At 36.8% G+C, this 25,994-nt stretch overlaps 31 pseudogenes; all 31 read right to left on the bottom strand.

The window, feature by feature from the left end:
• Positions 1 to 273: 273 nt before the first annotated feature.
• Positions 274 to 392, bottom strand: LOC145648359 (5S ribosomal RNA; annotated as a pseudogene).
• A 792-nt stretch (positions 393 to 1,184) lies between these two features.
• On the bottom strand, positions 1,185 to 1,303 carry LOC145646998 (5S ribosomal RNA; annotated as a pseudogene).
• Positions 1,304 to 2,096: 793 nt separating this feature from the next.
• LOC145647793 (5S ribosomal RNA) lies at positions 2,097 to 2,215 on the bottom strand (annotated as a pseudogene).
• A 352-nt stretch (positions 2,216 to 2,567) lies between these two features.
• LOC145648357 (5S ribosomal RNA) lies at positions 2,568 to 2,686 on the bottom strand (annotated as a pseudogene).
• A 792-nt stretch (positions 2,687 to 3,478) lies between these two features.
• On the bottom strand, positions 3,479 to 3,597 carry LOC145646997 (5S ribosomal RNA; annotated as a pseudogene).
• Positions 3,598 to 4,390: 793 nt separating this feature from the next.
• On the bottom strand, positions 4,391 to 4,509 carry LOC145647792 (5S ribosomal RNA; annotated as a pseudogene).
• A 790-nt stretch (positions 4,510 to 5,299) lies between these two features.
• On the bottom strand, positions 5,300 to 5,418 carry LOC145648703 (5S ribosomal RNA; annotated as a pseudogene).
• Positions 5,419 to 6,210: 792 nt separating this feature from the next.
• LOC145647791 (5S ribosomal RNA) lies at positions 6,211 to 6,329 on the bottom strand (annotated as a pseudogene).
• Positions 6,330 to 7,122: 793 nt separating this feature from the next.
• On the bottom strand, positions 7,123 to 7,241 carry LOC145649770 (5S ribosomal RNA; annotated as a pseudogene).
• Positions 7,242 to 8,034: 793 nt separating this feature from the next.
• LOC145647049 (5S ribosomal RNA) lies at positions 8,035 to 8,153 on the bottom strand (annotated as a pseudogene).
• A 790-nt stretch (positions 8,154 to 8,943) lies between these two features.
• Positions 8,944 to 9,062, bottom strand: LOC145647182 (5S ribosomal RNA; annotated as a pseudogene).
• A 791-nt stretch (positions 9,063 to 9,853) lies between these two features.
• On the bottom strand, positions 9,854 to 9,972 carry LOC145647181 (5S ribosomal RNA; annotated as a pseudogene).
• A 792-nt stretch (positions 9,973 to 10,764) lies between these two features.
• On the bottom strand, positions 10,765 to 10,883 carry LOC145647790 (5S ribosomal RNA; annotated as a pseudogene).
• Positions 10,884 to 11,673: 790 nt separating this feature from the next.
• LOC145647180 (5S ribosomal RNA) lies at positions 11,674 to 11,792 on the bottom strand (annotated as a pseudogene).
• A 792-nt stretch (positions 11,793 to 12,584) lies between these two features.
• On the bottom strand, positions 12,585 to 12,703 carry LOC145647789 (5S ribosomal RNA; annotated as a pseudogene).
• Positions 12,704 to 13,496: 793 nt separating this feature from the next.
• LOC145648648 (5S ribosomal RNA) lies at positions 13,497 to 13,615 on the bottom strand (annotated as a pseudogene).
• A 352-nt stretch (positions 13,616 to 13,967) lies between these two features.
• On the bottom strand, positions 13,968 to 14,086 carry LOC145648356 (5S ribosomal RNA; annotated as a pseudogene).
• Positions 14,087 to 14,878: 792 nt separating this feature from the next.
• LOC145646996 (5S ribosomal RNA) lies at positions 14,879 to 14,997 on the bottom strand (annotated as a pseudogene).
• A 793-nt stretch (positions 14,998 to 15,790) lies between these two features.
• On the bottom strand, positions 15,791 to 15,909 carry LOC145647788 (5S ribosomal RNA; annotated as a pseudogene).
• Positions 15,910 to 16,699: 790 nt separating this feature from the next.
• On the bottom strand, positions 16,700 to 16,818 carry LOC145648702 (5S ribosomal RNA; annotated as a pseudogene).
• A 792-nt stretch (positions 16,819 to 17,610) lies between these two features.
• Positions 17,611 to 17,729, bottom strand: LOC145647786 (5S ribosomal RNA; annotated as a pseudogene).
• A 793-nt stretch (positions 17,730 to 18,522) lies between these two features.
• Positions 18,523 to 18,641, bottom strand: LOC145648647 (5S ribosomal RNA; annotated as a pseudogene).
• A 352-nt stretch (positions 18,642 to 18,993) lies between these two features.
• Positions 18,994 to 19,112, bottom strand: LOC145648355 (5S ribosomal RNA; annotated as a pseudogene).
• Positions 19,113 to 19,904: 792 nt separating this feature from the next.
• LOC145646995 (5S ribosomal RNA) lies at positions 19,905 to 20,023 on the bottom strand (annotated as a pseudogene).
• Positions 20,024 to 20,816: 793 nt separating this feature from the next.
• Positions 20,817 to 20,935, bottom strand: LOC145647785 (5S ribosomal RNA; annotated as a pseudogene).
• A 791-nt stretch (positions 20,936 to 21,726) lies between these two features.
• Positions 21,727 to 21,845, bottom strand: LOC145647784 (5S ribosomal RNA; annotated as a pseudogene).
• A 790-nt stretch (positions 21,846 to 22,635) lies between these two features.
• Positions 22,636 to 22,754, bottom strand: LOC145649543 (5S ribosomal RNA; annotated as a pseudogene).
• Positions 22,755 to 23,545: 791 nt separating this feature from the next.
• On the bottom strand, positions 23,546 to 23,664 carry LOC145648701 (5S ribosomal RNA; annotated as a pseudogene).
• A 352-nt stretch (positions 23,665 to 24,016) lies between these two features.
• LOC145648699 (5S ribosomal RNA) lies at positions 24,017 to 24,135 on the bottom strand (annotated as a pseudogene).
• Positions 24,136 to 24,802: 667 nt separating this feature from the next.
• On the bottom strand, positions 24,803 to 24,921 carry LOC145649230 (5S ribosomal RNA; annotated as a pseudogene).
• Positions 24,922 to 25,712: 791 nt separating this feature from the next.
• Positions 25,713 to 25,831, bottom strand: LOC145643819 (5S ribosomal RNA; annotated as a pseudogene).
• Positions 25,832 to 25,994: the final 163 nt, after the last annotated feature.

Genomic DNA, 25,994 nt, shown 5'->3' with positions numbered 1-25,994 from the left:
CACTTGACATTCTAGAATGTTATCTTGAATGTAAATTAAATGATGCAATAAAAGCTTACAACATCTGGTATACGGAGGCACTAACAGACAGTTTTTTGATGAATCACTGCACTTCACATTCAGGCATGTGAGTTGGAGAGTAAATGAAAGTGATGCAAAAAAAACTTACAGCATCTGCTATTCCCAGGTGCTAACAGATAGTTTTTTTTATTAATCACTGCACTTCACATTTGAGCATGTCAGCTTGAAAGTAAATTAAAGTGATGCAAGAAAAGCTTACAGCACCTGGTATTCCTAGGTAGGGTCCCACCTCAGTACTATCCAGGCCCAAACTTGTTTAGCTTCCAAGGTCAGATGAGATTGAGCGTTCTCAAGCTGGTGTGGCCGTAAGCCTTAAACACTTACTCAAATTGCCTAATAATAGCAAATATGATCAAAGACCAATCTGACAATTTTTTTTATTAATCCCTGCACTTGACATTCTAGAATGTTATCTTGAATGTAAATTAAATGATGCAATAAAAGCTTACAACATCTGGTATACGGAGGCACTAACAGACAGTTTTTTGATGAATCACTGCACTTCACATTCAGGCATGTGAGTTGGAGAGTAAATGAAAGTGATGCAAAAAAAACTTACAGCATCTGCTATTCCCAGGTGCTAACAGATAGTTTGAGTTAAATATTCACTGCACTTCAAATTTGAACATGATAGCTTGAACATAAATTAAAGGGATGCAATACAATCTTACAGCACCTGCTATTCCCTGGTACTAAAAGATTTCTTTTTAATCTGTACACTTCACATACAAGCTTGTCAGTTGCAGATTAAAGTAAAGTGATGCAACAAAAACTTACAGCATCTGCTATTCCCAGGTGCTAACAGATATTTTTTTTAATTAATCACTGCACTTCAAATCCTAGCATGTCATCTTGACAGTAAATTAAAGTGATGCAAGAGAAGATTACAGCATCTCGTAGTCCATGGTGCTAACAGATATTTTTTTGATGAATAACTGCACTTCACATTCAGGCATGTGAGTTGGAGAGTAAATGAAAGTGATGCAAAAAAAACTTACAGCATCTGCTATTCCCAGGTGCTAACAGATAGTTTTTTTTTATTAATCACTGCACTTCACATTTGAGCATGTCAGCTTGAAAGTAAATTAAAGTGATGCAAGAAGAGCTTACAGCACCTGGTATTCCTAGGTAGAGTCCCACCTCAGTACTATCCAGGCCCAAACTTGTTTAGCTTCCAAGGTCAGATGAGATTGGGCGTTCTCAAGCTGGTGTGGCCGTAAGCCTTAAACACTTACTCAAATTGCCTAATCATAGCAAATATGATCAAAGACCAATCTGACAATTTTTTTTATTAATCCCTGCACTTGACATTCTAGAATGTTATCTTGAATGTAAATTAAATGATGCAATAAAAGCTTACAACATCTGGTATACGGAGGCACTAACAGACAGTTTTTTGATGAATCACTGCACTTCACATTCAGGCATGTGAGTTGGAGAGTAAATGAAAGTGATGCAAAAAAAACTTACAGCATCTGCTATTCCCAGGTGCTAACAGATAGTTTGAGTTAATTATTCACTGCACTTCAAATTTGAACATGATAGCTTGAACATAAATTAAAGGGATGGAATACAGTCTTACAGCACCTGCTATTCCCTGGTACTAAAATATTTCTATTTAATCTGTACACTTCACATACAAGCTTGTCAGTTGCAGATTAGAGTAAAGTGATGCAACAAAAACTTACAGCATCTGCTATTCCCAGGTGCTAACAGATAGTTTTTTTAATTAAACACTGCACTTCACATCCTAGCATGTCATCTTGAAAGTAAATTAAAGTGATGCAAGAGAAGCTTAACAGCATCTCGTAGTCCAAGGTGCTAACAGATAGATTTTTGATGAATAACTGCACTTCACATTCAGGCATGTGAGTTGGAGAGTAAATGAAAGTGATGCAAAAAAAACTTACAGCATCGGCTATTCCCAGGTGCTAACAGATAGTTTTTTTTTATTAATCACTGCACTTCACATTTGAGCATGTCAGCTTGAAAGTAAATTAAAGTGATGCAAGAAGAGCTTACAGCACCTGGTATTCCTAGGTAGAGTCCCACCTCAGTACTATCCAGGCCCAAACTTGCTTAGCTTCCAAGGTCAGATGAGATTGGACGTTCTCAAGCTGGTGTGGCCGTAAGCCTTAAACACTTACTCAAATTGCCTAATCATAGCAAATATGATCAAAGACCAATCTGACAATTTTTTTTATTAATCCCTGCACTTGACATTCTAGAATGTTATCTTGAATGTAAATTAAATGATGCAATAAAAGCTTACAACATCTGGTATACGGAGGCACTAACAGACAGTTTTTTGATGAATCACTGCACTTCACATTCAGGCATGTGAGTTGGAGAGTAAATGAAAGTGATGCAAAAAAAACTTACAGCATCTGCTATTCCCAGGTGCTAACAGATAGTTTTTTTTATTAATCACTGCACTTCACATTTGAGCATGTCAGCTTGAAAGTAAATTAAAGTGATGCAAGAAAAGCTTACAGCACCTGGTATTCCTAGGTAGGGTCCCACCTCAGTACTATCCAGGCCCAAACTTGTTTAGCTTCCAAGGTCAGATGAGATTGAGCGTTCTCAAGCTGGTGTGGCCGTAAGCCTTAAACACTTACTCAAATTGCCTAATAATAGCAAATATGATCAAAGACCAATCTGACAATTTTTTTTATTAATCCCTGCACTTGACATTCTAGAATGTTATCTTGAATGTAAATTAAATGATGCAATAAAAGCTTACAACATCTGGTATACGGAGGCACTAACAGACAGTTTTTTGATGAATCACTGCACTTCACATTCAGGCATGTGAGTTGGAGAGTAAATGAAAGTGATGCAAAAAAAACTTACAGCATCTGCTATTCCCAGGTGCTAACAGATAGTTTGAGTTAAATATTCACTGCACTTCAAATTTGAACATGATAGCTTGAACATAAATTAAAGGGATGCAATACAATCTTACAGCACCTGCTATTCCCTGGTACTAAAAGATTTCTTTTTAATCTGTACACTTCACATACAAGCTTGTCAGTTGCAGATTAAAGTAAAGTGATGCAACAAAAACTTACAGCATCTGCTATTCCCAGGTGCTAACAGATATTTTTTTTAATTAATCACTGCACTTCAAATCCTAGCATGTCATCTTGACAGTAAATTAAAGTGATGCAAGAGAAGATTACAGCATCTCGTAGTCCATGGTGCTAACAGATATTTTTTTGATGAATAACTGCACTTCACATTCAGGCATGTGAGTTGGAGAGTAAATGAAAGTGATGCAAAAAAAACTTACAGCATCGGCTATTCCCAGGTGCTAACAGATAGTTTTTTTTTATTAATCACTGCACTTCACATTTGAGCATGTCAGCTTGAAAGTAAATTAAAGTGATGCAAGAAGAGCTTACAGCACCTGGTATTCCTAGGTAGAGTCCCACCTCAGTACTATCCAGGCCCAAACTTGTTTAGCTTCCAAGGTCAGATGAGATTGGGCGTTCTCAAGCTGGTGTGGCCGTAAGCCTTAAACACTTACTCAAATTGCCTAATCATAGCAAATATGATCAAAGACCAATCTGACAATTTTTTTTATTAATCCCTGCACTTGACATTCTAGAATGTTATCTTGAATGTAAATTAAATGATGCAATAAAAGCTTACAACATCTGGTATACGGAGGCACTAACAGACAGTTTTTTGATGAATCACTGCACTTCACATTCAGGCATGTGAGTTGGAGAGTAAATGAAAGTGATGCAAAAAAAACTTACAGCATCTGCTATTCCCAGGTGCTAACAGATAGTTTGAGTTAATTATTCACTGCACTTCAAATTTGAACATGATAGCTTGAACATAAATTAAAGGGATGGAATACAGTCTTACAGCACCTGCTATTCCCTGGTACTAAAATATTTCTATTTAATCTGTACACTTCACATACAAGCTTGTCAGTTGCAGATTAGAGTAAAGTGATGCAACAAAAACTTACAGCATCTGCTATTCCCAGGTGCTAACAGATAGTTTTTTTAATTAAACACTGCACTTCACATCCTAGCATGTCATCTTGAAAGTAAATTAAAGTGATGCAAGAGAAGCTTAACAGCATCTCGTAGTCCAAGGTGCTAACAGATAGATTTTTGATGAATAACTGCACTTCACATTCAGGCATGTGAGTTGGAGAGTAAATGAAAGTGATGCAAAAAAAACTTACAGCATCGGCTATTCCCAGGTGCTAACAGATAGTTTTTTTTTATTAATCACTGCACTTCACATTTGAGCATGTCAGCTTGAAAGTAAATTAAAGTGATGCAAGAAGAGCTTACAGCACCTGGTATTCCTAGGTAGAGTCCCACCTCAGTACTATCCAGGCCCAAACTTGCTTAGCTTCCAAGGTCAGATGAGATTGGACGTTCTCAAGCTGGTGTGGCCGTAAGCCTTAAACACTTACTCAAATTGCCTAATCATAGCAAATATGATCAAAGACCAATCTGACAATTTTTTTTATTAATCCCTGCACTTGACATTCTAGAATGTTATCTTGAATGTAAATTAAATGATGCAATAAAAGCTTACAACATCTGGTATACGGAGGCACTAACAGACAGTTTTTTGATGAATCACTGCACTTCACATTCAGGCATGTGAGTTGGAGAGTAAATGAAAGTGATGCAAAAAAAACTTACAGCATCTGCTATTCCCAGGTGCTAACAGATAGTTTGAGTTAATTATTCACTGCACTTCAAATTTGAACATGATAGCTTGAACATAAATTAAAGGGATGCAATACAATCTTACAGCACCTGCTATTCCCTGGTACTAAAATATTTCTATTTAATCTGTACACTTCACATACAAGCTTGTCAGTTGCAGATTAAAGTAAAGTGATGCAACAAAAACTTACAGCATCTGCTATTCCCAGGTGCTAACAGATAGTTTTTTTAATTAATCACTGCATTTCACATCCTAGCATGTCATCTTGACAGTAAATTAAAGTGATTCAAGAGAAGCTTACAGCATCTCGTAGTCCAAGGTGCTAACAGATAGTTTTTGATGAATAACTGCACTTCACATTCAGGCATGTGAGTTGGAGAGTAAATGAAAGTGATGCAAAAAAAACTTACAGCATCTGCTATTCCCAGGTGCTAACAGATAGTTTTTTTAATTAATCACTGCACTTCACATCCTAGCATGTCATCTTGAAAGTAAATTAAAGTGATGCAATAAAAGCTTACAGCACCTGGTATTCCTAGGTAGGGTCCCACCTCAGTACTATCCAGGCCCAAACTTGCTTAGTTTCCAAGGTCAGATGAGATTGGGCGTTCTCAAGCTGGTGTGGCCGTAAGCCTTATACGCTTACTCAAATTGCCTAATCATAGCAAATATGATCAAAGACCAATCTGACAATTTTTTTTATTAATCCCTGCACTTGACATTCTAGAATGTTATCTTGAATGTAAATTAAATGATGCAATAAAAGCTTACAACATCTGGTATACGGAGGCACTAACAGACAGTTTTTTGATGAATCACTGCACTTCACATTCAGGCATGTGAGTTGGAGAGTAAATGAAAGTGATGCAAAAAAAACTTACAGCATCTGCTATTCCCAGGTGCTAACAGATAGTTTGAGTTAATTATTCACTGCACTTCAAATTTGAACATGATAGCTTGAACATAAATTAAAGGGATGCAATACAATCTTACAGCACCTGCTATTCCCTGGTACTAAAAGATTTCTTTTTAATCTGTACACTTCACATACAAGCTTGTCAGTTGCAGATTAAAGTAAAGTGATGCAAAAAAAACTTACAGCATCTGCTATTCCCAGGTGCTAACAGATATTTTTTTTAATTAATCACTGCACTTCAAATCCTAGCATGTCATCTTGACAGTAAATTAAAGTGATGCAAGAGAAGATTACAGCATCTCGTAGTCCATGGTGCTAACAGATATTTTTTTGATGAATAACTGCACTTCACATTCAGGCATGTGAGTTGGAGAGTAAATGAAAGTGATGCAAAAAAAACTTACAGCATCGGCTATTCCCAGGTGCTAACAGATAGTTTTTTTTTATTAATCACTGCACTTCACATTTGAGCATGTCAGCTTGAAAGTAAATTAAAGTGATGCAAGAAGAGCTTACAGCACCTGGTATTCCTAGGTAGAGTCCCACCTCAGTACTATCCAGGCCCAAACTTGCTTAGCTTCCAAGGTCAGATGAGATTGGACGTTCTCAAGCTGGTGTGGCCGTAAGCCTTAAACACTTACTCAAATTGCCTAATCATAGCAAATATGATCAAAGACCAATCTGACAATTTTTTTTATTAATCCCTGCACTTGACATTCTAGAATGTTATCTTGAATGTAAATTAAATGATGCAATAAAAGCTTACAACATCTGGTATACGGAGGCACTAACAGACAGTTTTTTGATGAATCACTGCACTTCACATTCAGGCATGTGAGTTGGAGAGTAAATGAAAGTGATGCAAAAAAAACTTACAGCATCTGCTATTCCCAGGTGCTAACAGATAGTTTGAGTTAATTATTCACTGCACTTCAAATTTGAACATGATAGCTTGAACATAAATTAAAGGGATGGAATACAGTCTTACAGCACATGCTATTCCCTGGTACTAAAAGATTTCTATTTAATCTGTACACTTCACATACAAGCTTGTCAGTTGCAGATTAGAGTAAAGTGATGCAACAAAAACTTACAGCATCTGCTATTCCCAGGTGCTAACAGATAGTTTTTTTAATTAATCACTGCACTTCACATCCTAGCATGTCATCTTGAAAGTAAATTAAAGTGATGCAAGAGAAGCTTAACAGCATCTCGTAGTCCAAGGTGCTAACAGATAGATTTTTGATGAATAACTGCACTTCACATTCAGGCATGTGAGTTGGAGAGTAAATGAAAGTGATGCAAAAAAAACTTATAGCATCGGCTATTCCCAGGTGCTAACAGATAGTTTTTTTTTATTAATCACTGCACTTCACATTTGAGCATGTCAGCTTGAAAGTAAATTAAAGTGATGCAAGAAGAGCTTACAGCACCTGGTATTCCTAGGTAGAGTCCCACATCAGTACTATCCAGGCCCAAACTTGCTTAGCTTCCAAGGTCAGATGAGATTGGACGTTCTCAAGCTGGTGTGGCCATAAGCCTTAAACACTTACTCAAATTGCCTAATCATAGCAAATATGATCAAAGACCAATCTGACAATTTTTTTTATTAATCCCTGCACTTGACATTCTAGAATGTTATCTTGAATGTAAATTAAATGATGCAATAAAAGCTTACAACATCTGGTATACGGAGGCACTAACAGACAGTTTTTTGATGAATCACTGCACTTCACATTCAGGCATGTGAATTGGAGAGTAAACGAAAGTGATGCAAAAAAAACTTACAGCATCTGCTATTCCCAGGTGCTAACAGATAGTTTGAGTTAATTATTCACTGCACTTCAAATTTGAACATGATAGCTTGAACATAAATTAAAGGGATGGAATACAGTCTTACAGCACCTGCTATTCCCTGGTACTAAAAGATTTCTATTTAATCTGTACACTTCACATACAAGCTTGTCAGTTGCAGATTAGAGTAAAGTGATGCAACAAAAACTTACAGCATCTGCTATTCCCAGGTGCTAACAGATAGTTTTTTTAATTAATCACTGCACTTCACATCCTAGCATGTCATCTTGAAAGTAAATTAAAGTGATGCAAGAGAAGCTTAACAGCATCTCGTAGTCCAAGGTGCTAACAGATAGATTTTTGATGAATAACTGCACTTCACATTCAGGCATGTGAGTTGGAGAGTAAATGAAAGTGATGCAAAAAAAACTTACAGCATCGGCTATTCCCAGGTGCTAACAGATAGTTTTTTTTTATTAATCACTGCACTTCACATTTGAGCATGTCATCTTGAAAGTAAATTAAAGTGATGCAAGAAGAGCTTACAGCACCTGGTATTCCTAGGTAGAGTCCCACCTCAGTACTATCCAGGCCCAAACTTGCTTAGCTTCCAAGGTCAGATGAGATTGGACGTTCTCAAGTTGGTGTGGCCGTAAGCCTTAAACACTTACTCAAATTGCCTAATCATAGCAAATATGATCAAAGACCAATCTGACAATTTTTTTTATTAATCCCTGCACTTGACATTCTAGAATGTTATCTTGAATGTAAATTAAATGATGCAATAAAAGCTTACAACATCTGGTATACGGAGGCACTAACAGACAGTTTTTTGATGAATCACTGCACTTCACATTCAGGCATGTGAGTTGGAGAGTAAATGAAAGTGATGCAAAAAAAACTTACAGCATCTGCTATTCCCAGGTGCTAACAGATAGTTTGAGTTAATTATTCACTGCACTTCAAATTTGAACATGATAGCTTGAACATAAATTAAAGGGATGCAATACAATCTTACAGCACCTGCTATTCCCTGGTACTAAAATATTTCTATTTAATCTGTACACTTCACATACAAGCTTGTCAGTTGCAGATTAAAGTAAAGTGATGCAACAAAAACTTACAGCATCTGCTATTCCCAGGTGCTAACAGATAGTTTTTTTAATTAATCACTGCATTTCACATCCTAGCATGTCATCTTGACAGTAAATTAAAGTGATTCAAGAGAAGCTTACAGCATCTCGTAGTCCAAGGTGCTAACAGATAGTTTTTGATGAATAACTGCACTTCACATTCAGGCATGTGAGTTGGAGAGTAAATGAAAGTGATGCAAAAAAAACTTACAGCATCTGCTATTCCCAGGTGCTAACAGATAGTTTTTTTTATTAATCACTGCACTTCACATTTGAGCATGTCAGCTTGAAAGTAAATTAAAGTGATGCAAGAAAAGCTTACAGCACCTGGTATTCCTAGGTAGGGTCCCACCTCAGTACTATCCAGGCCCAAACTTGTTTAGCTTCCAAGGTCAGATGAGATTGGGCGTTCTCAAGCTGGTGTGGCCGTAAGCCTTAAACACTTACTCAAATTGCCTAATAATAGCAAATATGATCAAAGACCAATCTGACAATTTTTTTTATTAATCCCTGCACTTGACATTCTAGAATGTTATCTTGAATGTAAATTAAATGATGCAATAAAAGCTTACAACATCTGGTATACGGAGGCACTAACAGACAGTTTTTTGATGAATCACTGCACTTCACATTCAGGCATGTGAGTTGGAGAGTAAATGAAAGTGATGCAAAAAAAACTTACAGCATCTGCTATTCCCAGGTGCTAACAGATAGTTTGAGTTAATTATTCACTGCACTTCAAATTTGAACATGATAGCTTGAACATAAATTAAAGGGATGCAATACAATCTTACAGCACCTGCTATTCCCTGGTACTAAAAGATTTCTTTTTAATCTGTACACTTCACATACAAGCTTGTCAGTTGCAGATTAAAGTAAAGTGATGCAACAAAAACTTACAGCATCTGCTATTCCCAGGTGCTAACAGATATTTTTTTTAATTAATCACTGCACTTCAAATCCTAGCATGTCATCTTGACAGTAAATTAAAGTGATGCAAGAGAAGATTACAGCATCTCGTAGTCCATGGTGCTAACAGATATTTTTTTGATGAATAACTGCACTTCACATTCAGGCATGTGAGTTGGAGAGTAAATGAAAGTGATGCAAAAAAAACTTACAGCATCTGCTATTCCCAGGTGCTAACAGATAGTTTTTTTTATTAATCACTGCACTTCACATTTGAGCATGTCAGCTTGAAAGTAAATTAAAGTGATGCAAGAAAAGCTTACAGCACCTGGTATTCCTAGGTAGGGTCCCACCTCAGTACTATCCAGGCCCAAACTTGTTTAGCTTCCAAGGTCAGATGAGATTGGGCGTTCTCAAGCTGGTGTGGCCGTAAGCCTTAAACACTTACTCAAATTGCCTAATAATAGCAAATATGATCAAAGACCAATCTGACAATTTTTTTTATTAATCCCTGCACTTGACATTCTAGAATGTTATCTTGAATGTAAATTAAATGATGCAATAAAAGCTTACAACATCTGGTATACGGAGGCACTAACAGACAGTTTTTTGATGAATCACTGCACTTCACATTCAGGCATGTGAGTTGGAGAGTAAATGAAAGTGATGCAAAAAAAACTTACAGCATCTGCTATTCCCAGGTGCTAACAGATAGTTTGAGTTAATTATTCACTGCACTTCAAATTTGAACATGATAGCTTGAACATAAATTAAAGGGATGCAATACAATCTTACAGCACCTGCTATTCCCTGGTACTAAAAGATTTCTTTTTAATCTGTACACTTCACATACAAGCTTGTCAGTTGCAGATTAAAGTAAAGTGATGCAACAAAAACTTACAGCATCTGCTATTCCCAGGTGCTAACAGATATTTTTTTTAATTAATCACTGCACTTCAAATCCTAGCATGTCATCTTGACAGTAAATTAAAGTGATGCAAGAGAAGATTACAGCATCTCGTAGTCCATGGTGCTAACAGATATTTTTTTGATGAATAACTGCACTTCACATTCAGGCATGTGAGTTGGAGAGTAAATGAAAGTGATGCAAAAAAAACTTACAGCATCGGCTATTCCCAGGTGCTAACAGATAGTTTTTTTTTATTAATCACTGCACTTCACATTTGAGCATGTCAGCTTGAAAGTAAATTAAAGTGATGCAAGAAGAGCTTACAGCACCTGGTATTCCTAGGTAGAGTCCCACCTCAGTACTATCCAGGCCCAAACTTGCTTAGCTTCCAAGGTCAGATGAGATTGGACGTTCTCAAGCTGGTGTGGCCGTAAGCCTTAAACACTTACTCAAATTGCCTAATCATAGCAAATATGATCAAAGACCAATCTGACAATTTTTTTTATTAATCCCTGCACTTGACATTCTAGAATGTTATCTTGAATGTAAATTAAATGATGCAATAAAAGCTTACAACATCTGGTATACGGAGGCACTAACAGACAGTTTTTTGATGAATCACTGCACTTCACATTCAGGCATGTGAGTTGGAGAGTAAATGAAAGTGATGCAAAAAAAACTTACAGCATCTGCTATTCCCAGGTGCTAACAGATAGTTTGAGTTAATTATTCACTGCACTTCAAATTTGAACATGATAGCTTGAACATAAATTAAAGGGATGGAATACAGTCTTACAGCACATGCTATTCCCTGGTACTAAAAGATTTCTATTTAATCTGTACACTTCACATACAAGCTTGTCAGTTGCAGATTAGAGTAAAGTGATGCAACAAAAACTTACAGCATCTGCTATTCCCAGGTGCTAACAGATAGTTTTTTTAATTAATCACTGCACTTCACATCCTAGCATGTCATCTTGAAAGTAAATTAAAGTGATTCAAGAGAAGCTTACAGCATCTCGTAGTCCAAGGTGCTAACAGATAGTTTTTGATGAATAACTGCACTTCACATTCAGGCATGTGAGTTGGAGAGTAAATGAAAGTGATGCAAAAAAAACTTACAGCATCTGCTATTCCCAGGTGCTAACAGATAGTTTTTTTTATTAATCACTGCACTTCACATTTGAGCATGTCAGCTTGAAAGTAAATTAAAGTGATGCAAGAAAAGCTTACAGCACCTGGTATTCCTAGGTAGGGTCCCACCTCAGTACTATCCAGGCCCAAACTTGTTTAGCTTCCAAGGTCAGATGAGATTGGGCGTTCTCAAGCTGGTGTGGCCGTAAGCCTTAAACACTTACTCAAATTGCCTAATAATAGCAAATATGATCAAAGACCAATCTGACAATTTTTTTTATTAATCCCTGCACTTGACATTCTAGAATGTTATCTTGAATGTAAATTAAATGATGCAATAAAAGCTTACAACATCTGGTATACGGAGGCACTAACAGACAGTTTTTTGATGAATCACTGCACTTCACATTCAGGCATGTGAGTTGGAGAGTAAATGAAAGTGATGCAAAAAAAACTTACAGCATCTGCTATTCCCAGGTGCTAACAGATAGTTTGAGTTAATTATTCACTGCACTTCAAATTTGAACATGATAGCTTGAACATAAATTAAAGGGATGCAATACAATCTTACAGCACCTGCTATTCCCTGGTACTAAAAGATTTCTTTTTAATCTGTACACTTCACATACAAGCTTGTCAGTTGCAGATTAAAGTAAAGTGATGCAACAAAAACTTACAGCATCTGCTATTCCCAGGTGCTAACAGATATTTTTTTTAATTAATCACTGCACTTCAAATCCTAGCATGTCATCTTGACAGTAAATTAAAGTGATGCAAGAGAAGATTACAGCATCTCGTAGTCCATGGTGCTAACAGATATTTTTTTGATGAATAACTGCACTTCACATTCAGGCATGTGAGTTGGAGAGTAAATGAAAGTGATGCAAAAAAAACTTACAGCATCGGCTATTCCCAGGTGCTAACAGATAGTTTTTTTTTATTAATCACTGCACTTCACATTTGAGCATGTCAGCTTGAAAGTAAATTAAAGTGATGCAAGAAGAGCTTACAGCACCTGGTATTCCTAGGTAGAGTCCCACCTCAGTACTATCCAGGCCCAAACTTGCTTAGCTTCCAAGGTCAGATGAGATTGGACGTTCTCAAGCTGGTGTGGCCGTAAGCCTTAAACACTTACTCAAATTGCCTAATCATAGCAAATATGATCAAAGACCAATCTGACAATTTTTTTTATTAATCCCTGCACTTGACATTCTAGAATGTTATCTTGAATGTAAATTAAATGATGCAATAAAAGCTTACAACATCTGGTATACGGAGGCACTAACAGACAGTTTTTTGATGAATCACTGCACTTCACATTCAGGCATGTGAGTTGGAGAGTAAATGAAAGTGATGCAAAAAAAACTTACAGCATCTGCTATTCCCAGGTGCTAACAGATAGTTTGAGTTAATTATTCACTGCACTTCAAATTTGAACATGATAGCTTGAACATAAATTAAAGGGATGGAATACAGTCTTACAGCACATGCTATTCCCTGGTACTAAAAGATTTCTATTTAATCTGTACACTTCACATACAAGCTTGTCAGTTGCAGATTAGAGTAAAGTGATGCAACAAAAACTTACAGCATCTGCTATTCCCAGGTGCTAACAGATAGTTTTTTTAATTAATCACTGCACTTCACATCCTAGCATGTCATCTTGAAAGTAAATTAAAGTGATGCAAGAGAAGCTTAACAGCATCTCGTAGTCCAAGGTGCTAACAGATAGATTTTTGATGAATAACTGCACTTCACATTCAGGCATGTGAGTTGGAGAGTAAATGAAAGTGATGCAAAAAAAACTTATAGCATCGGCTATTCCCAGGTGCTAACAGATAGTTTTTTTTTATTAATCACTGCACTTCACATTTGAGCATGTCAGCTTGAAAGTAAATTAAAGTGATGCAAGAAGAGCTTACAGCACCTGGTATTCCTAGGTAGAGTCCCACCTCAGTACTATCCAGGCCCAAACTTGCTTAGCTTCCAAGGTCAGATGAGATTGGACGTTCTCAAGCTGGTGTGGCCATAAGCCTTAAACACTTACTCAAATTGCCTAATCATAGCAAATATGATCAAAGACCAATCTGACAATTTTTTTTATTAATCCCTGCACTTGACATTCTAGAATGTTATCTTGAATGTAAATTAAATGATGCAATAAAAGCTTACAACATCTGGTATACGGAGGCACTAACAGACAGTTTTTTGATGAATCACTGCACTTCACATTCAGGCATGTGAGTTGGAGAGTAAATGAAAGTGATGCAAAAAAAACTTACAGCATCTGCTATTCCCAGGTGCTAACAGATAGTTTTTTTTATTAATCACTGCACTTCACATTTGAGCATGTCAGCTTGAAAGTAAATTAAAGTGATGCAAGAAAAGCTTACAGCACCTGGTATTCCTAGGTAGGGTCCCACCTCAGTACTATCCAGGCCCAAACTTGTTTAGCTTCCAAGGTCAGATGAGATTGAGCGTTCTCAAGCTGGTGTGGCCGTAAGCCTTAAACACTTACTCAAATTGCCTAATAATAGCAAATATGATCAAAGACCAATCTGACAATTTTTTTTATTAATCCCTGCACTTGACATTCTAGAATGTTATCTTGAATGTAAATTAAATGATGCAATAAAAGCTTACAACATCTGGTATACGGAGGCACTAACAGACAGTTTTTTGATGAATCACTGCACTTCACATTCAGGCATGTGAGTTGGAGAGTAAATGAAAGTGATGCAAAAAAAACTTACAGCATCTGCTATTCCCAGGTGCTAACAGATAGTTTGAGTTAAATATTCACTGCACTTCAAATTTGAACATGATAGCTTGAACATAAATTAAAGGGATGCAATACAATCTTACAGCACCTGCTATTCCCTGGTACTAAAAGATTTCTTTTTAATCTGTACACTTCACATACAAGCTTGTCAGTTGCAGATTAAAGTAAAGTGATGCAACAAAAACTTACAGCATCTGCTATTCCCAGGTGCTAACAGATATTTTTTTTAATTAATCACTGCACTTCAAATCCTAGCATGTCATCTTGACAGTAAATTAAAGTGATGCAAGAGAAGATTACAGCATCTCGTAGTCCATGGTGCTAACAGATATTTTTTTGATGAATAACTGCACTTCACATTCAGGCATGTGAGTTGGAGAGTAAATGAAAGTGATGCAAAAAAAACTTACAGCATCGGCTATTCCCAGGTGCTAACAGATAGTTTTTTTTTATTAATCACTGCACTTCACATTTGAGCATGTCAGCTTGAAAGTAAATTAAAGTGATGCAAGAAGAGCTTACAGCACCTGGTATTCCTAGGTAGAGTCCCACCTCAGTACTATCCAGGCCCAAACTTGTTTAGCTTCCAAGGTCAGATGAGATTGGGCGTTCTCAAGCTGGTGTGGCCGTAAGCCTTAAACACTTACTCAAATTGCCTAATCATAGCAAATATGATCAAAGACCAATCTGACAATTTTTTTTATTAATCCCTGCACTTGACATTCTAGAATGTTATCTTGAATGTAAATTAAATGATGCAATAAAAGCTTACAACATCTGGTATACGGAGGCACTAACAGACAGTTTTTTGATGAATCACTGCACTTCACATTCAGGCATGTGAGTTGGAGAGTAAATGAAAGTGATGCAAAAAAAACTTACAGCATCTGCTATTCCCAGGTGCTAACAGATAGTTTGAGTTAATTATTCACTGCACTTCAAATTTGAACATGATAGCTTGAACATAAATTAAAGGGATGGAATACAGTCTTACAGCACCTGCTATTCCCTGGTACTAAAATATTTCTATTTAATCTGTACACTTCACATACAAGCTTGTCAGTTGCAGATTAGAGTAAAGTGATGCAACAAAAACTTACAGCATCTGCTATTCCCAGGTGCTAACAGATAGTTTTTTTAATTAAACACTGCACTTCACATCCTAGCATGTCATCTTGAAAGTAAATTAAAGTGATGCAAGAGAAGCTTAACAGCATCTCGTAGTCCAAGGTGCTAACAGATAGATTTTTGATGAATAACTGCACTTCACATTCAGGCATGTGAGTTGGAGAGTAAATGAAAGTGATGCAAAAAAAACTTACAGCATCGGCTATTCCCAGGTGCTAACAGATAGTTTTTTTTTATTAATCACTGCACTTCACATTTGAGCATGTCAGCTTGAAAGTAAATTAAAGTGATGCAAGAAGAGCTTACAGCACCTGGTATTCCTAGGTAGAGTCCCACCTCAGTACTATCCAGGCCCAAACTTGCTTAGCTTCCAAGGTCAGATGAGATTGGACGTTCTCAAGCTGGTGTGGCCGTAAGCCTTAAACACTTACTCAAATTGCCTAATCATAGCAAATATGATCAAAGACCAATCTGACAATTTTTTTTATTAATCCCTGCACTTGACATTCTAGAATGTTATCTTGAATGTAAATTAAATGATGCAATAAAAGCTTACAACATCTGGTATACGGAGGCACTAACAGACAGTTTTTTGATGAATCACTGCACTTCACATTCAGGCATGTGAGTTGGAGAGTAAATGAAAGTGATGCAAAAAAAACTTACAGCATCTGCTATTCCCAGGTGCTAACAGATAGTTTGAGTTAATTATTCACTGCACTTCAAATTTGAACATGATAGCTTGAACATAAATTAAAGGGATGCAATACAATCTTACAGCACCTGCTATTCCCTGGTACTAAAATATTTCTATTTAATCTGTACACTTCACATACAAGCTTGTCAGTTGCAGATTAAAGTAAAGTGATGCAACAAAAACTTACAGCATCTGCTATTCCCAGGTGCTAACAGATAGTTTTTTTAATTAATCACTGCATTTCACATCCTAGCATGTCATCTTGACAGTAAATTAAAGTGATTCAAGAGAAGCTTACAGCATCTCGTAGTCCAAGGTGCTAACAGATAGTTTTTGATGAATAACTGCACTTCACATTCAGGCATGTGAGTTGGAGAGTAAATGAAAGTGATGCAAAAAAAACTTACAGCATCTGCTATTCCCAGGTGCTAACAGATAGTTTTTTTAATTAATCACTGCACTTCACATCCTAGCATGTCATCTTGAAAGTAAATTAAAGTGATGCAATAAAAGCTTACAGCACCTGGTATTCCTAGGTAGGGTCCCACCTCAGTACTATCCAGGCCCAAACTTGCTTAGTTTCCAAGGTCAGATGAGATTGGGCGTTCTCAAGCTGGTGTGGCCGTAAGCCTTATACGCTTACTCAAATTGCCTAATCATAGCAAATATGATCAAAGACCAATCTGACAATTTTTTTTATTAATCCCTGCACTTGACATTCTAGAATGTTATCTTGAATGTAAATTAAATGATGCAATAAAAGCTTACAACATCTGGTATACGGAGGCACTAACAGACAGTTTTTTGATGAATCACTGCACTTCACATTCAGGCATGTGAGTTGGAGAGTAAATGAAAGTGATGCAAAAAAAACTTACAGCATCTGCTATTCCCAGGTGCTAACAGATAGTTTGAGTTAATTATTCACTGCACTTCAAATTTGAACATGATAGCTTGAACATAAATTAAAGGGATGCAATACAATCTTACAGCACCTGCTATTCCCTGGTACTAAAAGATTTCTTTTTAATCTGTACACTTCACATACAAGCTTGTCAGTTGCAGATTAAAGTAAAGTGATGCAACAAAAACTTACAGCATCTGCTATTCCCAGGTGCTAACAGATATTTTTTTTAATTAATCACTGCACTTCAAATCCTAGCATGTCATCTTGACAGTAAATTAAAGTGATGCAAGAGAAGATTACAGCATCTCGTAGTCCATGGTGCTAACAGATATTTTTTTGATGAATAACTGCACTTCACATTCAGGCATGTGAGTTGGAGAGTAAATGAAAGTGATGCAAAAAAAACTTACAGCATCGGCTATTCCCAGGTGCTAACAGATAGTTTTTTTTTATTAATCACTGCACTTCACATTTGAGCATGTCAGCTTGAAAGTAAATTAAAGTGATGCAAGAAGAGCTTACAGCACCTGGTATTCCTAGGTAGAGTCCCACCTCAGTACTATCCAGGCCCAAACTTGCTTAGCTTCCAAGGTCAGATGAGATTGGACGTTCTCAAGCTGGTGTGGCCGTAAGCCTTAAACACTTACTCAAATTGCCTAATCATAGCAAATATGATCAAAGACCAATCTGACAATTTTTTTTATTAATCCCTGCACTTGACATTCTAGAATGTTATCTTGAATGTAAATTAAATGATGCAATAAAAGCTTACAACATCTGGTATACGGAGGCACTAACAGACAGTTTTTTGATGAATCACTGCACTTCACATTCAGGCATGTGAGTTGGAGAGTAAATGAAAGTGATGCAAAAAAAACTTACAGCATCTGCTATTCCCAGGTGCTAACAGATAGTTTGAGTTAATTATTCACTGCACTTCAAATTTGAACATGATAGCTTGAACATAAATTAAAGGGATGGAATACAGTCTTACAGCACCTGCTATTCCCTGGTACTAAAAGATTTCTATTTAATCTGTACACTTCACATACAAGCTTGTCAGTTGCAGATTAGAGTAAAGTGATGCAACAAAAACTTACAGCATCTGCTATTCCCAGGTGCTAACAGATAGTTTTTTTAATTAATCACTGCACTTCACATCCTAGCATGTCATCTTGAAAGTAAATTAAAGTGATGCAAGAGAAGCTTAACAGCATCTCGTAGTCCAAGGTGCTAACAGATAGATTTTTGATGAATAACTGCACTTCACATTCAGGCATGTGAGTTGGAGAGTAAATGAAAGTGATGCAAAAAAAACTTATAGCATCGGCTATTCCCAGGTGCTAACAGATAGTTTTTTTTTATTAATCACTGCACTTCACATTTGAGCATGTCAGCTTGAAAGTAAATTAAAGTGATGCAAGAAGAGCTTACAGCACCTGGTATTCCTAGGTAGAGTCCCACCTCAGTACTATCCAGGCCCAAACTTGCTTAGCTTCCAAGGTCAGATGAGATTGGACGTTCTCAAGCTGGTGTGGCCATAAGCCTTAAACACTTACTCAAATTGCCTAATCATAGCAAATATGATCAAAGACCAATCTGACAATTTTTTTTATTAATCCCTGCACTTGACATTCTAGAATGTTATCTTGAATGTAAATTAAATGATGCAATAAAAGCTTACAACATCTGGTATACGGAGGCACTAACAGACAGTTTTTTGATGAATCACTGCACTTCACATTCAGGCATGTGAGTTGGAGAGTAAATGAAAGTGATGCAAAAAAAACTTACAGCATCTGCTATTCCCAGGTGCTAACAGATAGTTTTTTTTATTAATCACTGCACTTCACATTTGAGCATGTCAGCTTGAAAGTAAATTAAAGTGATGCAAGAAAAGCTTACAGCACCTGGTATTCCTAGGTAGGGTCCCACCTCAGTACTATCCAGGCCCAAACTTGTTTAGCTTCCAAGGTCAGATGAGATTGAGCGTTCTCAAGCTGGTGTGGCCGTAAGCCTTAAACACTTACTCAAATTGCCTAATAATAGCAAATATGATCAAAGACCAATCTGACAATTTTTTTTATTAATCCCTGCACTTGACATTCTAGAATGTTATCTTGAATGTAAATTAAATGATGCAATAAAAGCTTACAACATCTGGTATACGGAGGCACTAACAGACAGTTTTTTGATGAATCACTGCACTTCACATTCAGGCATGTGAGTTGGAGAGTAAATGAAAGTGATGCAAAAAAAACTTACAGCATCTGCTATTCCCAGGTGCTAACAGATAGTTTGAGTTAAATATTCACTGCACTTCAAATTTGAACATGATAGCTTGAACATAAATTAAAGGGATGCAATACAATCTTACAGCACCTGCTATTCCCTGGTACTAAAAGATTTCTTTTTAATCTGTACACTTCACATACAAGCTTGTCAGTTGCAGATTAAAGTAAAGTGATGCAACAAAAACTTACAGCATCTGCTATTCCCAGGTGCTAACAGATATTTTTTTTAATTAATCACTGCACTTCAAATCCTAGCATGTCATCTTGACAGTAAATTAAAGTGATGCAAGAGAAGATTACAGCATCTCGTAGTCCATGGTGCTAACAGATATTTTTTTGATGAATAACTGCACTTCACATTCAGGCATGTGAGTTGGAGAGTAAATGAAAGTGATGCAAAAAAAACTTACAGCATCGGCTATTCCCAGGTGCTAACAGATAGTTTTTTTTTATTAATCACTGCACTTCACATTTGAGCATGTCAGCTTGAAAGTAAATTAAAGTGATGCAAGAAGAGCTTACAGCACCTGGTATTCCTAGGTAGAGTCCCACCTCAGTACTATCCAGGCCCAAACTTGTTTAGCTTCCAAGGTCAGATGAGATTGGGCGTTCTCAAGCTGGTGTGGCCGTAAGCCTTAAACACTTACTCAAATTGCCTAATCATAGCAAATATGATCAAAGACCAATCTGACAATTTTTTTTATTAATCCCTGCACTTGACATTCTAGAATGTTATCTTGAATGTAAATTAAATGATGCAATAAAAGCTTACAACATCTGGTATACGGAGGCACTAACAGACAGTTTTTTGATGAATCACTGCACTTCACATTCAGGCATGTGAGTTGGAGAGTAAATGAAAGTGATGCAAAAAAAACTTACAGCATCTGCTATTCCCAGGTGCTAACAGATAGTTTGAGTTAATTATTCACTGCACTTCAAATTTGAACATGATAGCTTGAACATAAATTAAAGGGATGGAATACAGTCTTACAGCACCTGCTATTCCCTGGTACTAAAATATTTCTATTTAATCTGTACACTTCACATACAAGCTTGTCAGTTGCAGATTAGAGTAAAGTGATGCAACAAAAACTTACAGCATCTGCTATTCCCAGGTGCTAACAGATAGTTTTTTTAATTAAACACTGCACTTCACATCCTAGCATGTCATCTTGAAAGTAAATTAAAGTGATGCAAGAGAAGCTTAACAGCATCTCGTAGTCCAAGGTGCTAACAGATAGATTTTTGATGAATAACTGCACTTCACATTCAGGCATGTGAGTTGGAGAGTAAATGAAAGTGATGCAAAAAAAACTTACAGCATCGGCTATTCCCAGGTGCTAACAGATAGTTTTTTTTTATTAATCACTGCACTTCACATTTGAGCATGTCAGCTTGAAAGTAAATTAAAGTGATGCAAGAAGAGCTTACAGCACCTGGTATTCCTAGGTAGAGTCCCACCTCAGTACTATCCAGGCCCAAACTTGCTTAGCTTCCAAGGTCAGATGAGATTGGACGTTCTCAAGCTGGTGTGGCCGTAAGCCTTAAACACTTACTCAAATTGCCTAATCATAGCAAATATGATCAAAGACCAATCTGACAATTTTTTTTATTAATCCCTGCACTTGACATTCTAGAATGTTATCTTGAATGTAAATTAAATGATGCAATAAAAGCTTACAACATCTGGTATACGGAGGCACTAACAGACAGTTTTTTGATGAATCACTGCACTTCACATTCAGGCATGTGAGTTGGAGAGTAAATGAAAGTGATGCAAAAAAAACTTACAGCATCTGCTATTCCCAGGTGCTAACAGATAGTTTGAGTTAATTATTCACTGCACTTCAAATTTGAACATGATAGCTTGAACATAAATTAAAGGGATGCAATACAATCTTACAGCACCTGCTATTCCCTGGTACTAAAATATTTCTATTTAATCTGTACACTTCACATACAAGCTTGTCAGTTGCAGATTAAAGTAAAGTGATGCAACAAAAACTTACAGCATCTGCTATTCCCAGGTGCTAACAGATAGTTTTTTTAATTAATCACTGCATTTCACATCCTAGCATGTCATCTTGACAGTAAATTAAAGTGATTCAAGAGAAGCTTACAGCATCTCGTAGTCCAAGGTGCTAACAGATAGTTTTTGATGAATAACTGCACTTCACATTCAGGCATGTGAGTTGGAGAGTAAATGAAAGTGATGCAAAAAAAACTTACAGCATCGGCTATTCCCAGGTGCTAACAGATAGTTTTTTTTTATTAATCACTGCACTTCACATTTGAGCATGTCAGCTTGAAAGTAAATTAAAGTGATGCAAGAAGAGCTTACAGCACCTGGTATTCCTAGGTAGAGTCCCACCTCAGTACTATCCAGGCCCAAACTTGCTTAGCTTCCAAGGTCAGATGAGATTGGACGTTCTCAAGCTGGTGTGGCCGTAAGCCTTAAGCACTTACTCAAATTGCCTAATCATAGCAAATATGATCAAAGACCAATCTGACAATTTTTTTTATTAATCCCTGCACTTGACATTCTAGAATGTTATCTTGAATGTAAATTAAATGATGCAATAAAAGCTTACAACATCTGGTATACGGAGGCACTAACAGACAGTTTTTTGATGAATCACTGCACTTCACATTCAGGCATGTGAGTTGGAGAGTAAATGAAAGTGATGCAAAAAAAACTTACAGCATCTGCTATTCCCAGGTGCTAACAGATAGTTTGAGTTAATTATTCACTGCACTTCAAATTTGAACATGATAGCTTGAACATAAATTAAAGGGATGCAATACAATCTTACAGCACCTGCTATTCCCTGGTACTAAAATATTTCTATTTAATCTGTACACTTCACATACAAGCTTGTCAGTTGCAGATTAAAGTAAAGTGATGCAACAAAAACTTACAGCATCTGCTATTCCCAGGTGCTAACAGATAGTTTTTTTAATTAATCACTGCATTTCACATCCTAGCATGTCATCTTGACAGTAAATTAAAGTGATTCAAGAGAAGCTTACAGCATCTCGTAGTCCAAGGTGCTAACAGATAGTTTTTGATGAATAACTGCACTTCACATTCAGGCATGTGAGTTGGAGAGTAAATGAAAGTGATGCAAAAAAAACTTACAGCATCTGCTATTCCCAGGTGCTAACAGATAGTTTTTTTTATTAATCACTGCACTTCACATTTGAGCATGTCAGCTTGAAAGTAAATTAAAGTGATGCAAGAAAAGCTTACAGCACCTGGTATTCCTAGGTAGGGTCCCACCTCAGGACTATCCAGGCCCAAACTTGTTTAGCTTCCAAGGTCAGATGAGATTGGGCGTTCTCAAGCTGGTGTGGCCGTAAGCCTTAAACACTTACTCAAATTGCCTAATCATAGCAAATATGATCAAAGACCAATCTGACAATTTTTTTTATTAATCCCTGCACTTGACATTCTAGAATGTTATCTTGAATGTAAATTAAATGATGCAATAAAAGCTTACAACATCTGGTATACGGAGGCACTAACAGACAGTTTTTTGATGAATCACTGCACTTCACATTCAGGCATGTGAGTTGGAGAGTAAATGAAAGTGATGCAAAAAAAACTTACAGCATCTGCTATTCCCAGGTGCTAAGAGATAGTTTGAGTTAATTATTCACTGCACTTCAAATTTGAACATGATAGCTTGAACATAAATTAAAGGGATGCAATACAATCTTACAGCACCTGCTATTCCCTGGTACTAAAAGATTTCTATTTAATCTGTACACTTCACATACAAGCTTGCCAGTTGCAGATTAAAGTAAAGTGATGCAACAAAAACTTACAGCATCTGCTATTCCCAGGTGCTAACAGATATTTTTTTTAATTAATCACTGCACTTCAAATCCTAGCATGTCATCTTGACAGTAAATTAAAGTGATGCAAGAGAAGATTACAGCATCTCGTAGTCCATGGTGCTAACAGATATTTTTTTGATGAATAACTGCACTTCACATTCAGGCATGTGAGTTGGAGAGTAAATGAAAGTGATGCAAAAAAAACTTACAGCATCTGCTATTCCCAGGTGCTAACAGATAGTTTTTTTAATTAATCACTGCACTTCACATCCTAGCATGTCATCTTGAAAGTAAATTAAAGTGATGCAATAAAAGCTTACAGCACCTGGTATTCCTAGGTAGGGTCCCACCTCAGTACTATCCAGGCCCAAACTTGCTTAGTTTCCAAGGTCAGATGAGATTGGGCGTTCTCAAGCTGGTGTGGCCGTAAGCCTTATACGCTTACTCAAATTGCCTAATCATAGCAAATATGATCAAAGACCAATCTGACAATTTTTTTTATTAATCCCAGCACTTGACATTCTAGAATGGTATCTTGAATGTAAATTAAATGATGCAATAAAAGCTTACAACATCTGGTATACGGAGGCACTAACAGACAGTTTTTTGATGAATCACTGCACTTCACATTCAGGCATGTGAGTTGGAGAGTAAATGAAAGTGATGCAAAAAAAACGTACAGCATCTGCTATTCCCAGGTGCTAACAGATAGTTTTTTTTATTAATCACTGCACTTCACATTTGAGCATGTCAGCTTGAAAGTAAATTAAAGTGATGCAAGAAAAGCTTACAGCACCTGGTATTCCTAGGTAGGGTCCCACCTCAGTACTATCCAGGCCCAAACTTGCTTAGTTTCCAAGGTCAGATGAGATTGGGCGTTCTCAAGCTGGTGTGGCCGTAAGCCTTATACGCTTACTCAAATTGCCTAATCATAGCAAATATGATCAAAGACCAATCTGACAATTTTTTTTATTAATCCCTGCACTTGACATTCTAGAATGTTATCTTGAATGTAATTAAATGATGCAATAAAAGCTTACAATACGGAGCTGGTATACGGAGGCACTAATTATTCACTGCACTTCAAATTTGAACATGATAGCTTGAACATAAATTAAAGGGATGCAATACAATCTTACAGCACCTGCTATTCCCTGGTACTAAAATATTTCTATTTAATCTGTACACTTCACATACAAGCTTGTCAGTTGCAGATTAAAGTAAAGTGATGCAACAAAAACTTACAGCATCTGCTATTCCCAGGTGCTAACAGATAGTTTTTTTATTAATCACTGCACTTCACATTTGTGCATGTCAGCTTGAAAGTAAATTAAAGTGATGCAAGAGAAGATTACAGCATCTCGTAGTCCAAGGTGCTAACAGACAGTTTTTTGATGATTTACTGCACTTCACATTCAGGCATGTGAGTTGGAGAGTAAATGAAAGTGATGCAAAAAAAACTTACAGCATCTACTTTTCCCAGGTGCTAATAGATAGTTTTTTTTTATTAATCACTGCACTTCACATTTGAGCATGTCAGCTTGAAAGTAAATTAAAGTGATGCAAGAAAAGCTTACAGCACCTGGTATTCCTAGGTAGGGTCCCACCTCAGTACTATCCAGGCCCAAACTTGCTTAGCTTCCAAGGTCAGATGAGATTGCGCATTCTCAAGCTGGTGTGGCCGTAAGCCTTAAACACTTGCTCAAATTGCCTAATCATAGCAAATATGATCAAAGACCAATCTGACAATTTTTTTTATTAATCCCTGCACTTGACATTCTAGAATGTTATCTTGAATGTAAATTAAATGATGCAATAAAAGCTTACAACATCTGGTATACGGAGGCACTAAAAGACAGTTTTTTGATGAATCACTGCACTTCACATTCAGGCATGTGAGTTGGAGAGTAAATGAAAGTGATGCAAAAAAAACTTACAGCATCTGCTATTCCCAGGTGCTAACAGATAGTTTGAGTTAATTATTCACTGCACTTCAAATTTGAACATGATAGCTTGAACATAAATTAAAGGGATGCAATACAATCTTACAGCACCTGCTATTCCCTGGTACTAAAATATTTCTATTTAATCTGTACACTTCACATACAAGCTTGTCAGTTGCAGATTAAAGTAAAGTGATGCAACAAAAACTTACAGCATCTGCTATTCCCAGGTGCTAACAGATAGTTTTTTTAATTAATCACTGCATTTCACATCCTAGCATGTCATCTTGACAGTAAATTAAAGTGATGCAAGAGAAGCTTACAGCATCTCGTAGTCCAATGTGCTAACATATAGTTTTTTGATGAATCACTGCACTTCACATTCAGGCATGTGAGTTGGAGAGTAAATGAAAGTGATGCAAAAAAAACTTACAGCATCTGCTATTCCCAGGTGCTAACAGATAGTTTTTTTTATTAATCACTGCACTTCACATTTGTGCATGTCAGCTTGAAAGTAAATTAAAGTGATGCAAGAGAAGATTACAGCACCTGGTATACATAGGTAGGGTCCCACCTCAGTACTATCCAGGCCCAACCTTGCTTAGCTTCCAAGGTCAGATGAGATTGGGCGTTCTCAAGCTGGTGTGGCCGTAAGCCTTAAACACTTACTCAAATTGCCTAATCATAGCAAATATGATCAAAGACCAATCTGACAATTTTTTTTATTAATCCCTGCACTTGACATCCTAGAATGTTATCTTGAATGTAAATTAAATGATGCAATAAAAGCTTACAACATCTGGTATACAGAGGCACTAA

The sequence above is a fragment of the Electrophorus electricus genome, chromosome 13 (genome assembly GCF_041902795.1).
Source record: "Electrophorus electricus isolate QZ-2024a chromosome 13, ASM4190279v1, whole genome shotgun sequence".
Taxonomy (NCBI): domain Eukaryota; kingdom Metazoa; phylum Chordata; class Actinopteri; order Gymnotiformes; family Gymnotidae; genus Electrophorus; species Electrophorus electricus.
The sequence above is the reverse complement of the archived record's forward strand: the minus strand, read 5'-3'. Positions and strand labels throughout refer to the sequence as shown.